An 18,862-nucleotide genomic window follows, 5' to 3' on the forward strand; every position below is an offset into this window, starting at 1 on the left:
TGATTGGTGGGAGCCATATAGTCAACCTTCTGGGCAAGAAGGCCCAGAGTTGGTGTGTCCTTTTGGGGATTGGCTGACTGGATATACTAGGTTTCTGGTCAAGGGGAGCATTTACGGGGACACAGAGGTTATCTAAGTCATGGGTTGCCAATATGGCAACCTGGACAGGAGCGGCTCCATCTTGGGCCTAGAAATTTATTTCAACACTTCTCTCTAAACTTCCCTCTTTGTCCTTTCTTTTCTTCGAGGGAAAATTGTCCTCACCTCCACCATCTGTGCCCTCAGCTGCTCATTCTATCAGCTGTCCTGAGGCCAGGGTTAAGATGTCCGTGGTTCCTCCTGGTGTCCTGCGAGATAGCCTGTGTTTCCTTCAGTCTGGAATGGAAGAAAAGATAAGGCAGCTCTTCAGAGTCCAGTGTGTGGTCCTGGAGCCTGGACCTCCCGTACCTGGCGTGAAGGGGGTTGATGTGTCATTTACTCAGGTCTGCAGGAGTCTGAGTCCGTTGGCAATGTGAAAACCCTATTCAGATGTCTGGAGTCTGGCCGTTGCTGTTCACACAGCTGGTTCCCCTGGCTGAGATCTGAATCGGTGGTGGAGAGAGGCTTAAGGGGGATGACTCAGCAGAGGCCGATGGTAAACTAAGAAAATTCCGTCTGAGTACCTCCATAAGGAAAGCGTCAGCTCGCCTGGGAAGACAGTTATCCAAAGGAATAGCTCACTTCTCATGACCCACCCCCTCCCTTCATGGGTTGATTTTTAGGCACTTGTCTGGGCACAAGGGGTGGGGTTGCTAAATAAGACAGATTCTCTCTTCACAAGAAATATACAATCTAAATCTAGAAGGGCACGGTAAGGCACGCCAATGAGTGATTTGGATTGAATGGGATGACTGTCTCAGGAGGCACAAAATAAGGCTTCAAGGGTTTTGAAGAAAAAGAAATGGGCATTCATTGAGCACCTATTATGGGGTGGACACTGTGCTGTGATGTGTAGTTTCAGACTTCAGCCCTTGCTCAGCTCTGGTGGCTTCTTCAGGAAACTTATCACCATTACAGAGCAAACCGAGGGGACAAGATACTCTTGTTTCTCATTAGTCTGTCCCATGACTAGGTCCTTATGTTATTTTTCAGGGGACTGAATGTGAACTTTGGAACGTATTACTAAAAATCCCCATGGGGCACCTGGGTGGCTCAGTCGGTTAAGCGTCCGACTTCGGCTCAGGTCATGATCTCACGGTCCGTGAGTTCGAGCCCCACATCGGGCTCTGTGCTGACAGCTCAGAGCCTGGAGCCTGCTTCAGATTCTGTGTCTCCCTCTCTCTCGGACCCTCCCCCATTCATGCTCTGTCTCTCTCTGTCTCAAAAATAAATAAACATTAAAAAAAAATTTTTTTAAAAACCTTTAAAAAAATCCCTGTACATTTTTGTAGTTATGGCCTTTTATGTTTTACTGCGGATGACTTTCACTTACGTATCTAATGAGATGGGGAGATAATCTGTAAATAAAAATGTTAGAAATGAAAGAAAAACGATAGGCGAACAACAACAACAAAACGTTGGTTGAGCCTTTTTTTTTCCCCCTTTCATCTCTTGGTTGCCTTAGCGCTTCAGATTTAGAGAAGTCCAAACCATGATGCAGACTTATTGCGACTGATAGAGAATTTTCTAGTGCAATCTAAAGGGGCAATGCTGTAAACCCTGATACCAAAATCTTTAAGCCTAACTGAAAGGAGAACTGAATAATCGTCAGTTGGATCAGAGCAGAGACCTAAAAGTGGTTCTGCACCTTGGCTGCTTTAAAAAATGCAGGTGCGGGGGGCGCCTGGGTGGCTCAGTCGGTTGAGCGGCCGACTTCGGCTCAGGTCACGATCTCGCGGTCCATGGGTTCGAGCCCCGCGTCGGGCTCTGTGCTGACAGCTCAGAGCCTGGAGCCTGTTTCGGATTCTGTTTCTCCCTCTCTCTCTGACCCTCCCCCGTTCATGCTCTGTCTCTCTCTGTCTCAAAAATAAATAAACGTTAAAAAAAATTAAAAAAAAAAATGCAGGTGCACCTGGCCATACCTCCAGCCAATTAGATTAAACCTTGTCATGGTGGGATCCAGACTTCAGCATTTTTATTTTACTTTTTTATTGAGTTTATTTATTTTGAGAGAGAGACACAGAGAGAGAGAGAGAGAGAGAGAGAGAGAGAGAGAGAGAGATTGAAAACACATGTATGCTGATAGGGGAGGGGCAGAGGGAGAGAGAAAGAGAATCCCAGGCAGGTTCCACACTCAGCACAAAGCCCAGCGCGGGGGTCCATCTCGCAAACGGTGAGATCATGACCTGAGCTAAAATTGAGAGTTTGGCACTTAACCAACTGAGCTACCCAAGTGCCCCAGACTTCAGTATTTTTTAAAGCTCCAGATGATTCAAAGGTGCCATCGGTATTAATAAATACTTCCGCACAAGAGATATTTAAATCTAATCTGCTGGTTGATGAATTCACAAGCATAGGTCGTGTGCTATGTGATGGGAGAGTCATTCGCTAACACCACAAGGGTCTCTGGCCCAATGGGTGGGGTTTGAGAGTAGTTCTTGCCACAAGTATAATTCAGGTGTGTCAGAGCTTTAAGGAGAAATGAAAACGTTTTGAAAAATGGTTTATGTTTTCCTCTGCTTTTCTGCATATTTTCCTAACTGCTTGGGCCTCTTAGGCATCACCGGGCCCTTCTGTTTTCAGAGCAACTTGATGAATCCTGTGTAAGATCCCAAGAAGGGAGCTCACCCAGTGGCCTTCATGAGGTGGATGCTGGGGAGGCTGCGGCCACGAAGAATTCCAGGGTGAATGGCCTGCTCTGGCTCCTGAGTTCATTGCTGCTCAGCCTGAAGTCGCACTTGGGTCTGAAGGCGCGTGGGTGCCCTCGGTGCCTATTCAGCAGGTTCCCTACTGAGGACGGGAGCCCTCAGCCTGCCACTGAAGACTGGTCTGCAGCTCCCACCACTGGGGGCCACTGAATGGGCACGACCAACCACGGAGGGATCTTAAAGAGCTGCTCCTCCACAAAGGCAAAAAAAAAAAAAAAATGGAAATAAGGTTGCCTGAAAAGGAACAGTTCCTGAAACAAAACAAATTTAATCTGCATGCGAATCCCCCAGATGTTGCTAAAATGCAGATTCTAATTCAGCATTTGGGGGTGGAGAGGAGGCCTGGGCTTCTGCCTTTCTGCCAGACCCTATGGGTTTGGAGAACGCTAAGAGATTTCTAACAAAGCCCTGGCGCTGTTGGTTCCCAGACCGCACTTTGAACGGCCACGGTGTAAGTGAAGCGTTTCTCAGAGTGAGTGCAGATCCCGAGTCAGAGTCATTGGGGTGGAGACACTTGCTCTAAAGCAGATACCTGTGCCCCACCCCCAACCTTCTTAATTAGGCTCTCTGGGGGGTGAACTAAGACTAACCGCCTGGGGAATTTTTTTTTTTTTTCTTTGAATGCTCAGGATCATGTCAATAATCTCATCTTGCCCCTTTCCAGATTGTAACTTAATTGATTTAGGGTGGGGCCTAGGCACTTTTAGCTCCTCAAGGCACCTAGTGTGCAATCAGAACATGAGAACCCCCTAGAAAGACTCAAAAATCTCCTAGCGTCTGTGTGCCACCCTCTGAGACTGGGATTTCACGGGCCTTGGGTGTGGCCTAGGTACTGGAATAGTGTCCCAGGTGATTCCTAAGGTGCAGACAAGCTTGGGAACCACTGGGTTAGCGTGTCCCTATGTGAGCACATCATCCAGGCAGTTCTTAATGCATGTTAAAGCTTGAGAGCCTCTGATCTGGAAGGAAAGTCAAAGACAACTCTTTTGTTAGCATAAAGGGTAACTGTCTGCAAGGACTCTGGTTATAAGTCTAGGAGCCGTCTTAGAGCTATGACTAAAACTTCAGACATGTGTTTGATTCACTGGGTGTAGGAGGATGTGGGTAAGCAATGGAAAGACAAGGTAGAAAGAGAAACGATACACACGCTCTAACTCTTCCAAAGGGTCTTACTCCAATCTGCTTGCACGGCACAGCTGTTGGATTGCTAGGCCTTATGGACACAACAGAAGATTAATACAGAAAGTTTCTGATTGTAAATATGTGCTATTATTCCTTTATGAGTTACCTTTTCGATCATCAGACTGGTTATGTGTATTTGTTTTAGGGGAGAGTTCTGTGCTCAGAGGAGAAAAACAAGCCCGTAAAAGCTGGTAGACATCTATTGTTTCTGACTGCCCAGCAGACCTTGTGTACTTCTAGAAAAACAGTCCGTTTTTTGAGCTAATGATTTTGCTTGGGGGTTAAAATGTTACACTTGAGTTATATGTCCAGCCTTGTGTCATAGAGCCTGAACTCATTCGTTCCTCAACACCAGATCTCAGCCAAGCCACCTAGAGGTCTTCTCTAGGATTTCTCAAATCAGAGTTGGTTTCTCTCTGGTTGTAAAGTGACATGCCGTGGGCACCCGTGGCGTGGAGGGGAACTTGCCTGCAGTGGGAAAGAATTAGACCAACCCAGTGACAGAAGCCAGAGGAGCCTGGGAAGGGAGACACCCCAGTTCCCATCCCTGAGGTCCCTGCAGACACCTGCTTATACTGTCTTATCTTCGGTTCTGTGAGCTGTCCTGCTACCATTTCAATAAATCGCCTTTTTTTTTTTTGCTTAAGAGGATTTGAACCAAGTGTCTGTCACTTACAAGCCAAGAAGCAAAAGAGAGACTCTCAAAGTGTTGAGGAAGGAGAAGAAACCTTTGTGCAGATACCAACGGGGAGAAGTAAGTCTGTGGGTTTTCTGCGATGCCTAGCAGAGCCATCAGGTCCCATAACGTGAGATCAGAATTATTAAACAAGTGTCCCTTGTACACCTTGCCACAGGCAAGGATTCGGCTGGGCTTTCAAGGCCATAAGCACCGATATGTATACCACACTTGAACATTTACAAAGTGTTTTCGGAAATATTACGCCATTTTCCAGATGAGGACAAGTGCTCAGCAAGAGATTAAGGCTCCCCCAAGATCCCAGCTCCAGAGAATTGGAAGCAAGACTCATATCCAGGATTTGCTGGGTCCAACCCTGTGGTCTTTATCAATGTGCCACTGTATCTGCCTCCGAGGAATAGATGATAATCAGTGGATAGACATCAGCAATTCAATCCACCAGGGAGACCTCTCCAGGAAAATGTTTCTCCAGTGTTGTAATGCACGCCAGTAAGAAAATAGGAATTCCTGCCACTCTTGAGTGACAGATGTGTGTTAGATAACAGAAGTGGGCAGCGACTGTGATAGGAATCTCTGAATGAGCGTTTGTCTCAACAGATCAGTTCAACTGAATTATGCAAAGGCAGCTTTACAACCAGAAAGACCACAAGAGGAGGAAATCAGGCATCTGGATCCTAATCCAGTGCCATTAGATGCTTGTACAAACCGCAGACAAGCTTTTTAACCTTCCCGGGCCTCAGTTTCTTCATCTGTAAAATGAATGGGTTGGACTTGATGATCTCTGAGGGCCCTTTCAGCCCTATAATTCTATGTTATTTGCTAGAATGCTCGTAGCAAATATGTTACACTGTGGTTTATAGCACACTATAATTACAGGGTTCAGAGTAGGAGAGAACACCGAATCCTAAATCAGCTCAACGTCTAATTCCTGTTCAGTCACGTCAGGCCAGATTGTTTTTATCTACATGAAATGAAATTTACGGCACTGCCTGCTTTTAAGGGGGGAGGTGAGGAAGCTCCAGGAAACCTGTCCAGGTGAAGAAGTCCAGAAAGCTATAAATAATAATGAGACTAAGCACCAACTGGGACACCTTCTACTTTTTTCAAGGCATGCTCACAGTAAATCCATAAGATAGATGGACAGTGGTTACTTTTTCTTTCTTCTTTCTTTCTTTTCTTTCTTTCTTTCTTTCTTTCTTTCTTTCTTTCTTTCTTTCATTTCTTTCTCCTTTCTTTCTTTCTTTCTTTCTTTCTTTCTTTCTTTCTTTCTTTCTTTTCTTTCTTTCATTACCTTTGTCAGATGGGGAAAGTGAGACACAGGCTGGTTTTTATGATCTGACCGAGATCTCCTTATGACAGAGCCAGGACTAGGACCCAGATTTCTTGACCCCAATTCTAGAATTCCTTCCAACAGTCAGTGTTTCCTTCAGGGAGTCAGGTATCATTATGTTCTCATTAGCAAAATGCTCCTTCCTGATGACTAGGAAAGTTGCTGGCAAGCATCACTTCTGTTGACAGGTGTCGGAGAGAGATGTGTCATGGGGGGTGCAAGGGCCAATTTTGAATGTTTTCTCTCACCTTTTCAATATCTACAGAGGCAAATATCGATGCACGTTAGGGTCTTTGGCTCATGAGCTGAAATAAAAGGAGAACTCTAGGCGCATTTCGATAGACCTATCATTATTTCAAACTGTATCCAGCCAAACAGAAATGGGGTTTTTAGGATGTCGTCATCTGTTCTATCCCCTCATTACAAGGCTTGGTTGGAGCTCTTGCTAACTCTTTCATCTGAGCCCATTTGTAATTTCGCTTTACATGACTCATCTTAAACTTTATTATCACATTCATTTAATAACGCTGGTTGACAACACTTTAAATGGTTGGCTTCCCATGATACAAGGCAATTACTTTTTATATTGCATCTTTAATACAAAGTATTGAGACAAACTCTTTAAATATCAAAACAAAGAGGTAATGGTTTGGGGGCTACAGGAATTGGGTCCAGACAATATCAGAAAATCAAAATACAGAAACAAAGGAAAGAGAGACAGAGTAGGACGAACGTTGATAAGCATAGGGAAGAGATTGTGACTAAGGTGGTCTCGGCATTTCTTTCTAGAAGCTTGGAAATGTGGAATGGTCTGGTGGTTTTTATGATGAGGTGGGCACTGTATTTGAGGTTTATTTCTCCTTCTATATTTCTGGAAAAAGGATTTAAAAATGACAAGACCTAGCTTCCAAGGATTTTAATAAAAGGGACCCATAAAGGACAAAGAGGAGGGATGATAAATCATCCTGAGTAGAGGGGGATTTAAAAAGATGGGTTCAAAGCCTAATCCAGAGAGAACTGAGTTCTTATTGCCTCGGGGTGTGTGGGTGGTGGCGCAGGGCTTTACTGAGAGGCCGGGGTGGATGGCAAAGTGCAGAGGTGGAGGCAGATAGAGGCATGCAGAGGGGTAATGACACCAAACAGACTAAAAGGCATTTTTTCTAACCCCAGAGATTTCCAACAAGGAAGGGAAGAAGTCAGGGAAGTTTGTAGAAGAAGGAGATTTCGCTCCAGACTCTAGAAGAGATCTGTTGTCCCAGCAATGGTCGGTGGTATTGGCAGAGTTCAGTGCAAAACTGTGGCCGAAACCATTTGTCCTTCCAACTACATCCCTACTCCACTGACTTTCAGTAACCCTTGCCCTTCTCCTTTGAACTTATAGTGCCCATGAACTTTCTCAGGTCAAGGGTGATCCCATGAGTTCTACAGTTTCATTACAAGATTTGATTTGAACCCTCTCTAGTTTTCCCATCTGTTTCCCATCTGATTCATTGTCGGTCATTTTAATTTAATTTCACTTTTTAAAAAAAAATTTAAAAACGTTTATTCATTTTTGAGAGACAGAGAGAGAGGGAGTGTGAGGGGGGGAGGGACGGAGAGAGGGAGACACAGAATCTGAAGCAGGCTTCCGAGCTGTCAGCATAGAGCCCAACATGGGGCTCGATCCCCTGAACTGTGAGATCATAGCCTGAGCCGAAACCAAGAGTCTGATGCTCAACCGACTGAGCCATCCAGGCGCCTCTTTAATTTTAAATGTAAGAGAATGCAATCCCTCATCCACGGGTATTTGCACTTTAATTTCACAGCTAGGGACAGCGGGCAAAAGCTGTGTCTCTTGGACTGTCCCAGAGTCCCTTAAATGATGCGAGCTAGTTGATGACCTGTTCTACCTGGAGTAAGGACTGTTACATAGCTCAGTTGCTTAAAAGTGCCGTACCTGCTTCCTCCAACAGCTCCAGCTGCCCTGTCACACGTTCTTTATTTGAAGACAAAGTTCCAACCACTCACCGACTCAGCCTCACACTTTGCTGTGTCCTCACCCTTCCTGACTTTCCCAGCGTTGACTTGGCTACTTGCATTTGACTCTGTTCTTGTCCTGTCTGTCCAACCTCACTTTGCAGCCTTCCTGGCCAGGACTTTGACTTCCTCTAAGCCTCATCTTCCTCCCATCCCAGCAGGGACTTTGCCAGCCTGTGACCACGTCCCCTCCCTGCCTACTTGGACTCCAGGCGTTTCCTACCACCTGGACTCCACTCTGTGGGCAGTGCTCAGACTGCAGAGGGCCAGGTATGCCCCAGCCTGTTTCACCAGAGCAATTTCACAAACCTCAGTTAATTTATGGGCTGGAGCAGTGGTTTTTGGAAAAGTTTTTTGAGCCATAGGATCCTCTCTTCAAATGAAGTCTAGAGTGGAAGTCCTCATTTGTAAACCAGAGAGGGCTGATCTACAATACTTAAAATGAAGAGTCGAGTCTGCCCTGCTTACCCCTCTCACTGCCCCTCCCTCCCCCATAGCATGAGAAACATGGCTTTGAAGCCCTTGAACCAGAGGACTCGCAGCTCTTTTATCCCAATCACACTGTCCTTGCCCAATCCCACCCATGCTCGTGAATCAGCTGCCAGCTTGTACTGGTGAATCTAAATCACTGTCTCCTGATTTACCCTCACTTCTGGTGGCATGGTTCCACTTCCTCACTAGACTTTACCCCACGGAGGCCCGTAGGTTCCCCAACGTGTCTGGAATATCATCCAGTTACCTTTCCTGCCATGCCCATGCCCCGCGTACCTCTTTTCTTTCTTTCTGTCTTTCTCTCTCTCTCTCTCTTTTTTTTTTTTTTTTTTACATTTATTCATTTTTGAGAGAGAGAGAGGCAGAGAGAGAGGGAGACACAGAATCCGAAGCAGGCTCCAGGCTCTGAGCTGTCAGCACAGAGCCCGATGCGGGGCTCGAACCCACGAACTGGGAGATCATGACCTGAGCTGAAGTCGGATACTTAACTGACTGAGCCACTCGGGCGCCCCTACCTTTTTCTTTCTTGCTTCCTATGTACACTGATGGAATTTTAAGGAAGTTTGCAATTATCCTAGAGTGCTTCTGTGATCTCAGCTCCTGCATAGCTAACCAGTCACCAACTCCTATGCTTTCTACCTCCAAAATCTCACTCGGATTTAAAGCCTATTCTCTATCCCCCCTGCCACTGTCTCAGTTGGGCTTTGGTCATCTTGGGTAGGGATTATGCCATTGACATCCTGACTTCGTGCTCCTCCCTGAGCCATTCCTCAGTCCATAACAAAGAGGAAGCCTTCACAGACGTGAGGCTTGGATTTCCCATTGAAGAATGGGTAGGATATTTATAGGTCTTCCTTTGGCCAATAATCACGATCTCGCTACATTCTAAGAGAATATCTAAGAGTATGAAGCTCATTTGAGGTTTCTCACGTAAACGTCCATGGAGGGAAATGCAAATATAGACTATTCATTGATGTGCTTTTTGTGTCTTCTTTCCTGTTAGAGTGACTTTTTCCTCAGGCATGGGCATTGTGTCGTCGAACAGCTGTTCTAGTGAGCAAGGAATCCCATGGGCAACCTACCGCCAATGCCCGTCATTCACAGAAGACAATCTTACTGTGTTTCTCATTGTGCTTCATGATTAACCGGCTGTAAGAGAAAACTAACACACAGAAGTGATTGTTCTGTCTCCCGTAGGAAGGGTCCTTATTATGACAGAAAAGTTATTTTCTTTTCTGTGGTTTCTTAAGGGTTCTCTAATTGGGTAACCCCCTGCTGACCCCTGGCTATGGTAGTTTCTACGTTGACATCTTTGTTCCACTCCTTGCACACAGAAGCCAGAGACGAGTAACTCAAACCAACACAGAGCATGAGATAATGGGGCTCTATAACTCACCAGTATTTAAAAGGCAATGACCCCTTAAGTTCACTGGAGTTACCTTCCATTAAGAATTTTTCTCGCCTGCATATAAGAGACGGGGTGTGTGTTACAGCCCCACGTCTGCTGTCAGTGTGGACTGAATTGATCTGTCAGACTTCAGGGGCTCGAACTTGAATTGCTTTGGAATGCATCACTCTACATCTCCTTGGATGATAACTCAAAATAAGGCCAAAAGTTTTTCTTTTCTTTTCTTTTCTTTTTGTGTGTGTGTGTGTGGGGGGGGGGGGGATATTTTAAATTGGGGAAAATATAGGGGCACCTGGGTGGCTCAGTCAGTTAAGCATCCAACTTTGGCTTAGGTCATGATCTCACGGTTCGTGGGTTCAAGCCCCACATCGGACTCTGTGCTGACAGCTCAGAGCCTGGAGCCTGCTTCGGATTCTGTGTCTCCCTCTCTCTCTGCCCCTCCCTCACTTGTGCTCTGTCTCTTTGTCTCTCTGTCTCTCAAAAATAAATAAAAAAGCATTAAAAATTTTAAAAAAACTCTGGGAAAATATAAAGGGTAATGGAACAAAAACCTACATTTCTACCATCTAGAAAGATTAACTTCTCAAATATTTTCTTATTTACTTGCAATGTTTTTCTTTCTTTCTTTCTTTCTTTCTTTCTTTCTTTCTTTCTCTTGAAATAGAACATTGGAGATGAGATTGAAATCCTCTTCAGCCAACAACCCCAGGCCCTGCCCATTCCTGGTCCCCTTCCCAGAGACCGCCATCACCACGAGGTGGTGGGTGTCCATGTAACCCATTCATTTGTTTTATTTTCTTCTACCAGTATGGAGTCTATTTATTGCATTCTTATTCTTTCAGTGGCAATAAGGCTTAATTCAATTTTATTTTTTTAAGTAGGCTCCACACCCAACTGGGGGCTCAAACTCACAACCCCAAGTTCAAGAGTCAGATGCTCTACTGACTGAGACAGCCAGGAGCCCCCGGTGCAGTACAATTTTAATATGCCTACTCCTGTTTATATTCTTCTTTCAAAGCCTACGATCCACCAGCACCTCTTTAATCCTTAACAAGGCAGTGGAGGCAACACTCTCCCAGCTCCTTTCACACACTCTCCTCTCAATGCCATGTGATCGCATTTTATTTAGTTCATGCTTGTTTCCATGGCACTGACATTTCTTTCCTTTCTTCTCTTCCTTCCCCTTTCCCTTTCTTTCCCTTTCTGTCACTTCTCCTGTGTTGGTTTATTAAAAGATATTTCATTAGGTTCTCCCCCACGTTCTTCATATTTTGTTTCCACGCCTGTTCCTTACAATGTCTTCCTTCAGGACGGGTTTACTTTTCTTTCTTGTGGCAGCATCTTCTTTGCTCTTTAGTGGTTCTTCCAGGAAGCATCCGAAAATATACTCAAGTTGTCTATGTCCTAGTGTCTCTGACGATGCGTTTATTCTGTCCTCATCCTTAAAGGAAAATTAGGACAGGCATAGAATTCTAAGCTCATGGCAATTTTGCCTCCGTCCTTTTAAGACATTACTCAGTTTTCTTCTGGCATTTTTTCCCCCTTAATTGTTCATGAGAACTCTGTTATTGGTAGTTCTTTTGTGGGCAATCTAATTTTTTCTCTTATAGCTTCTATTGCCTTTTCTTTCCCCTCAAAATTTCTGCAGTTTTAATATGACATATAGATAAAGATATAGAGATATAGAGATATTTAAAGTTTATCAATCCCTACTGGGTATTTTTATTTTGACTTGTATCTTTCTCTTTTTCCAGAGATTTCCCCAGTTTTAGCAATTTGTGTATTTTCTCTCCTTTATTCTTTCTGTGTTCTCCTTTCTTTTTGGAAATCTGTTAATCAAATTCTTGTTCTATTCTCTGCGTTTTAAATGATTTGCTTTTTTTTTTTTTTTAAGTTTATTTATTTTGAAAGAGACAGAGAGCACAAGTAGGGGAGGGGCAGAGGGAAAGGGAGAGAGAGAGAGAGAGAGAGGATCCCAAGCAAGCTCTGAGCCGTCAACACAGAGCCTGACTCGGGGCTCGATCCCACAAACCATGAGAATGTGACTTCAGCTGAAATCAAGAGTCAGATGCTTAACTGACTGAGCCACCCAGGTGCTTCTAAATGATTTGTTTATAACTTCCATGTCTTTATCTCTCTGTTCTGTGTTCTGGGACATTGAATTTGAATTCACTAATTCTTACTTTACCTGTGTTTAGTTCATAAATTAACATGCCTGTATTTTTCTTAGGCATCCATGGTTATTTCTTGATTTTCTTACTTTTCAGTACAACTTTTTTTTTTTTCTTTTGGAATAATTTAACATTTTTCTAATATGTCTATGCATTTGGCACAAGAGACATTCCTACATATTGGAACAGAGGGCAGGGGATTTAGTGTATACTCAATCCATAATCTTGGTTAGCTTTTTTGGATTATAGTACATTTCATCCTTTCCTGTATTGTGCTTCGTATTGTTGTAATGACCATATTTTCCAAACCTTAGTTTTTCATGGTCCTTAGTATTTCATGGTCCAGCAAAAGGATTGTTTTATAAGCTGTGAATTTATTTAAATGAAAAATCTTACAGAGGTATACAAACAGACCACATTTAACAATTTGTTGAAAATAATAAAATTACATGAACCATAATAATCCCACCAAAATCCAGAGTGGAAAAGTCAGTATGAGCAGAGTAAACATACCTGAATCTGTGTTTATGCCTCAAGCAGCCACAAGGCCTAGAAGATTCCTTCTCATTCTGTTATGTTTCTAGATGTAGGAGGTAGAGATGAAATGAACAGGCACAATATTTTATAGGTTTTCTTTAAAAATCTTAAAATAAACTGTTTTCTTATGATTTACTTCTTTCTGATGACAGTAAGGCCTCGCCAAACATTCTAGTTATTTGAAATTCCTCAGTAGTCTGATGGCAATTATAATGGGGGACTTTGTTTGTATCTGAGAACTGGTCACATTTATAAACATACAGACTGCATCCATTGTGAAATTCGTGTCCCTTCATTAAAGAGAAACTTTACCGAACATTTCTTCATCATTGCTTCAAAATCATTTTTGTATTGTTGCCAAGGTTAGAAGTCAGTAGCCTCAATAGTGAAACAAAGGGAAAGGCAAGTCTTTCTTTCTTTCTTTCTTTCTTTCTTTCTTTCTTTCTTTTTTCTTTCTTTCTTTCTTTCTTTCTTTCTTTCTTTCTTTCTTTCTTTTCGTAAGTGGGGAAAGGGATCAGATTCTCTTTGTTACTTTCAGTACTCATGTTTGAAAAGTTTTGGTTATGAAGTCAGAGAATTGTGTTACACTTAAGAGCAAATATCATATATACATCTTCCTATGTCTTTCTGGTTATTAATTAATGTGCTAATGATCCCAAGAAGTTGCTTAGCTGGAACTTGTAGTTTTAAGTAGCTGTTCTGGAAAAAAAAAAAAAAAAGAAAGAAAGAAACTTGGCCAGATTCCCTTTATAGACCCAAAGATTTTAGTACTTACCATACAATGATGGATTTGTCCTCATTTTTGGAAAATTTTGCAAAATTAAAGTTACTTATTGTTTCGTGTTGTCTATGAACCCTGCTTCGAATGATGCATTGGGCTCATAACTGGCAACGTGCTCATCTTATAGGTCCTCGGAGAGGTCAGGGGATGGCCCGTGACACTCCCTACCCCCTGAGGTAATGAGCTAGTTGCAGGCATAACTCTCTAAATGTCTCCTTGACAAAAGATACGAGTGGGCAGAGATCTGATTGGACATTTGAGAGAAGAGGAAAATCCGCAAGCAAGGGTAGCATCAACGTAAGTGATATCTAAATCTTTATTCTTTCTATACTTCAGGGTAGAGAATAAAAGGGCAGTAGAATAGTTCTTTTTCCGGAATTCAGATCGGGTCTGGACCAGAAAGGAGTCTCTGCTGACACTGACGTTTGTCTAAATCATAAGTCACTGGCATTTAACACTAAGTCCCATTAGTCACTAAGATTTGACAGCGTTTTGTTTTTTAAAGTTTATTTATTTATGTTGAAAGAAAGATGCATGGAAGGGCAGGGAGAGAGAGAGAGGGAGAAAGAGGGAGAGAGAGTCCCCCAAGCAGGCTCCACACGGTCAGTGCAGAGCCCATCTCGGGGCTCGGTCTTATGAACCATGAGATCATGACCTGAGTTGAAATCACGAGTCAGTTGCTCAACTGACTGAGCCACCCAGGAGCCCCAAGACTTAACAGATTTCGATAGCTACTGTTGTCTTACGAGTTCTCTCGAATTTCTACATCTGTGAAGGTCTACATGATTGCTGTTTTCTTTCCAGATTCTTGCCTGGGACTATTCAGGATAAACATCCAGAAATACACCATTTCTTCTGGGATGTCGGCATTTTCTTCTTTTCGTCTTCATTGACGATATAAGTTAAAATAGAAGTAAGCTAAACACTCGTAAACCTTGACACAGAGAAAAAATGCCTTCCGATACACGGAGTACCAATCTTTTAAGACCACTTAGTGTTTTCTGTACATGACTTTATATATCCTTGCAAGCTTTTTTGACCTTGGGAGCAGGAAGTTTCAATTCCTTTGCAGTTACATAAGAAAGCTGAAGTATTCAGAAAAGAAATAACTTCTAAGAGGGGTATCAGCAGTCAGAGAAGGAGCCAGATACAGAAATCAGGCTCCAAATGCTCCAGAACCAGAGGGAAAGCTGGGAGCACCGCTCAGGACGGGGACAGTATCTGAGAGCAGATTTGCAGTGTTTGAAAGCAGATTACACGTAAAGGTGTTTCATGTGAAAAGTAGACACAGAAAGTGAGCGTTTCCTGTAGAAGAAACTTACCGAAGGCTATTGAAGTTACCTCATGTGGCCTTGACAATAAATTGCATGCCAAAAGCTCTTGACGCGAATTTTATGGCCTTTTTTCATCTAAATGGCATCTCCCTTGCTTATCGTCCCACCAGATTTGAACTTCCTAGATGTATATTTTGAATGTTCTCGAAAACACTGGGTGGTTGCAACCTTATGGCTTTAGGCTGCCAATCCCTGGTGGGGTTGAATAACCAGGGATATCCCCTCCCCTTCCCCGTCCCTAACCCCTCACCCGGGGCGGGCGACAAGAGGCAGGCATTAAAGAATGGTGGTGGCCTTGGGGTTGTATCCAGCACCCTCCTCCTCCAGGGCCTCTGGGTCCCCACCTCCCGCAGCATAATACCTTCATTTACTAAGTATGTTTCTGGAAAGCTTCCCCAAGAGCCGCATTCACTTACGTCCACACTTTATAGCGGTAGGGTTGTAGATATGGAGACCGAGCACGCCAGTGCCCCACCTGAGTGAGGGTTTTGAGAAACATTCCCAGTCTTACATCTCCTTTTGAAATGTCTGCTTCGGGAATAAGGGTGGAGAATTAGGGAATCAATGGGATTAACTAAATTCACTGCCCTCTTATTCCTTATTTTTATAACACTTCGGGGTTTTGTGTCTCATTAAGAACCTGGCCAAGCACTCTGTTTCAGCAATACCATGTTCCAGATAGGAGTAACGTGCTCCGTTTCAATTTGTGGCTCATTTGTTTTCCATGTTTCTTTAGCACCACAGGCCTGAGCGCCAAATCACCTCCCCCGAGGAATGAAGGAACTGGCTTCAGGAGAAGTTGTGCTAAGATCACCTTTGTTTCAAGCGTGTAAAAATCCTTACCTCCAACTCTATTCTAATCTTTGCGACCAATTGTGTAGGCCCTGCCAACTTTTTATCAATATTGCCTTCTTTCCTGTCTCCTTCTGCTTCATTAGCCTGTAGCAACAAGCCAACAAACACAACCACCAACAAAGAAGCCTAACACAGAAATGGAGAGCTCCTTCTCAGACAACATGCCAGCCAGGAGAAGGGGGAATGGAGGGATGGAAAGCAGAAAGGGGACATTGAAAGGGGACATTGAAAGCTGGAGGTCATGTTTTTCTACATTCTGTTGCCTGGTCCCTTTCAGTGAGCTTTGGTTTCCTTTAGTCCCGGGAAGGGGATTTATGCTTATTTTTTTCTGACTAGGTTAACTATCTCTAAATACAGTGAAATAATTCAGAAACTCTATTTCAAAGACCTCAGGAAATATGGGGAAGAAAGGAAGGAAGCAAAGCGTGAGCCACAACCCACAGCCTTGTGAAGGGCTGTGAACTGTTCCGTGCGGAGGCTGGAGGCCAGATCTCCAGTGTAAGAAGGAACTCACTTCTCCCAAGAGGGTACAAGGGGAAGCTGCCGCTGGAGAGTCTTCCGGCATGAGCTCGTGTCACCGCCATCGCGCCTTCTGTGTTCGTGTCCTAAGCCTGCTGTACCACGCAAGCACCCATGGTGGCATAAAACAACTGTAGGGACACCCGGGTGGCTCAGTCTGTTAGGCCTCCGACTCTTGGTTTCAGCTCAGGTCATGATCTCATGGTTAGTGGGTTCGAGCCCCGGATTGGGTTCTGTGCTAACAGTGTGGAGCCTGCTACGGATTCTCTTTCCCTCTCTCTCCACCCGTACCTAGTCTGCTCTCTCTCTCTCTCTGTCTCTGTCTCCAAATACACAAATAAGCATTAAAAAAAAAAAAAATTTCTCATCTCTTCCACCACCGTCACCCCTGTCTATCACCTCCCATATACATGACTGTGGTATCTCTCCAACCCTCCACCTGCTTCTACAAGGAAAGAAAGAAAGAAAGAAAGAAAGAAAGAAAGAAAGAAAAGAAAGAAAGGAAAGGAGGAAGGGTGGAAGGAAGGAAGGAAGGAAGGAAGGACAACACAACTGTATTCTCTCATAGTTCCAGAAACCACAAGTCCAAAATCATCTTAGATCAGCCCAAATCAAGGTATTGGTGGGCCATGTTCCATCCTGAAGGCCTGTGGGTGAATCTGTACCTTGTCACTCCCAGCTTCTTGTGGCTGCTGGCCACATTCTTTGACTTGTGGTCGCATCACTCTCATCTCTGCCTCTGTGTCACATCACCTTCTCCTCTTCTGTCTGAAATCTCCCTCTGCCTTGCTTTTTTAACACTTGTGCTCACAGTGAGGGCTCCCCAGATCATCCAGAAGACCGCTTCTGTTTTAAGATCCGTATCTTTATCACATTGGCAGAGTGATAAGTCGACACGCACATGGTCCAGGGATCAGGATGTGGGCTTTCTGGGCGGCCGTTACCCAGCCGACCACAACACCCCCTGTTGTCTGGCACTCAGATGTTGGGGAAGTGGACTCGCTCGCCATCTCCCTGAAGAGTAGTTTGTTCCAAATACTGAGGAACCCATTTTAGAAGTTGTGGTTCTCAAGGGGCTCCTGGGTGGCTCAGTCGGTTAAGCATCTGGTTTCGGCTCAGGTCATGATCTCACTGTGGGTGGTTCGTGAGTTCCAGCCCTGAGTCCGGCCCTGTGCTGACAGCTCAGAGCCTGAAGCCTGCTTTGGATTCTGTGTCTCCCTCTCTCTGCCCCTCCCCCACTCATGCCCACTCGCTCTCTATCTCTCTCTTACAAAACAAGTAAACAGTAAAAAAAATTTTTAGAGAAATTGTGGTTCTCAGGCCAGATTGGGGGATTAATGGTCCAGAGTAGGATTTCTAAGGCTAGGATTTGAGCTGGAGGAGGTGTATTCACTACACTCAAGTCAAGTCTCCCTTTAATCTCCTGGGTATGTGGCAGGACCCTGTGTGCTTTGAAGGATGTGGAATTATAGGGTGTTTCCATTGTCTGCAGCTAAGCCTGCCTGTGATGCTAAGAGCCTTGCATGAGGCAGGACACCGACCTGACACTGGGAGGGGAGGGGGAGGAAAGAAAGTGGCAAATGGGATATGGTCGTGAGGGATGGATGGCATTTGTGCCAAGGCTGATTCAGAAGATCCCTCTCATATTCTTCAGGATCTGGCTTCATTTTCTCTGTCTTAACCCTTCTCACGTTGCCTCTAGTAGTCTGTTTGCCTGGCTGTCTCCCTAATCAGGCTGAGGATGAGGGTCTGTCTTCTTTGTCCCCTCAGAGAGCCCCAGCTTGTGGCATGGTGCGGGGGCATATGATAGAAGCTCAGTAAACACGTGTTCGATTGAATGCATGAGTGGAGAAGGGAAAGGAGGAGATTCTGGGCAGAGGGTTGGCAAGAGAGGATGCTTGGTGGCACGGCAATTGTGTGCAAGTCAATGCTGAGAGAGTCATGGGGAGGAAAGGCGGACCGTGAGACTACGTTTGGCTCGTGGGATGGCCGTTCTATCTTTACCATGGCTGGCAGTACACGTGTGACTCCTCTGGGCAGATGTGTGGGAGGTGACGGGCGGTTCCTGGCCCGGCACACCCCGCCAAGGCAACAAACTGTGTCGGAGGGGATAAGAGCTGTGGGCCTTGCAGCTCAAGTCCTGCGTGACCTTGGGTATGTCACTTACGCCCCCCAGGCTGTGGTTTTCTTGGCTGCAAAATAAAGGTACCTCCAACAGCTCTGACCTATGGATTAATGGGACCAGCCACGTCAAGAGTGCTGCAGTGTCCGGGGGGTAGGTAGAGCTATTGCTATTGTGATTATAATAATCTGTCAGAAGCCCGGCTGTGGGGCTCAGAACAAACCGTGTGTGGCTGGGTGCACCTCGGTCCACACTTCTGCCTGGTGCTGGCCCTCCCTGGTTGCCATGAGTGACTGGTGGCTTGTGGGTCTGCGTCAGGCTCCAGGGGGATCTTGATGAGGAGTCGAGGGGTTCTGGAGGGTGAGGCTCTCCATGCCAGTATAAGCAGCAATTGGGCTCTTTCCAAGGACTAAGTTTTGGCCCTGAGTCCATTGTTTGTTTCCAGCTTGCAAAGCGCTTGTCTTGTAGCCTTGAGAAGCTGAGCCAAGGGTCGCTGGGAGCTTCAAAGCATCCTAGCTCCTCTTGAAGAAAAGGGTCAGATGAGGCAAGCTTTGGTGCCAATCCGATTTGAG

At 44.8% G+C, this 18,862-nt stretch overlaps 1 non-coding gene across 1 annotated transcript; it reads left to right on the forward strand.

Annotated features, from left to right (window-relative positions):
• The first annotated feature begins 2,440 nt into the window (after positions 1 to 2,440).
• Positions 2,441 to 2,587, forward strand: LOC125920538 (small nucleolar RNA SNORA62/SNORA6 family). Its single transcript, XR_007457117.1, has one exon. It is a non-coding gene; the product is annotated as a small nucleolar RNA SNORA62/SNORA6 family (small nucleolar RNA).
• The last annotated feature ends 16,275 nt before the right edge of the window (positions 2,588 to 18,862 follow it).

The sequence above is a fragment of the Panthera uncia genome, chromosome B4 (assembly GCF_023721935.1).
Source record: "Panthera uncia isolate 11264 chromosome B4, Puncia_PCG_1.0, whole genome shotgun sequence".
NCBI lineage: Eukaryota > Metazoa > Chordata > Mammalia > Carnivora > Felidae > Panthera > Panthera uncia.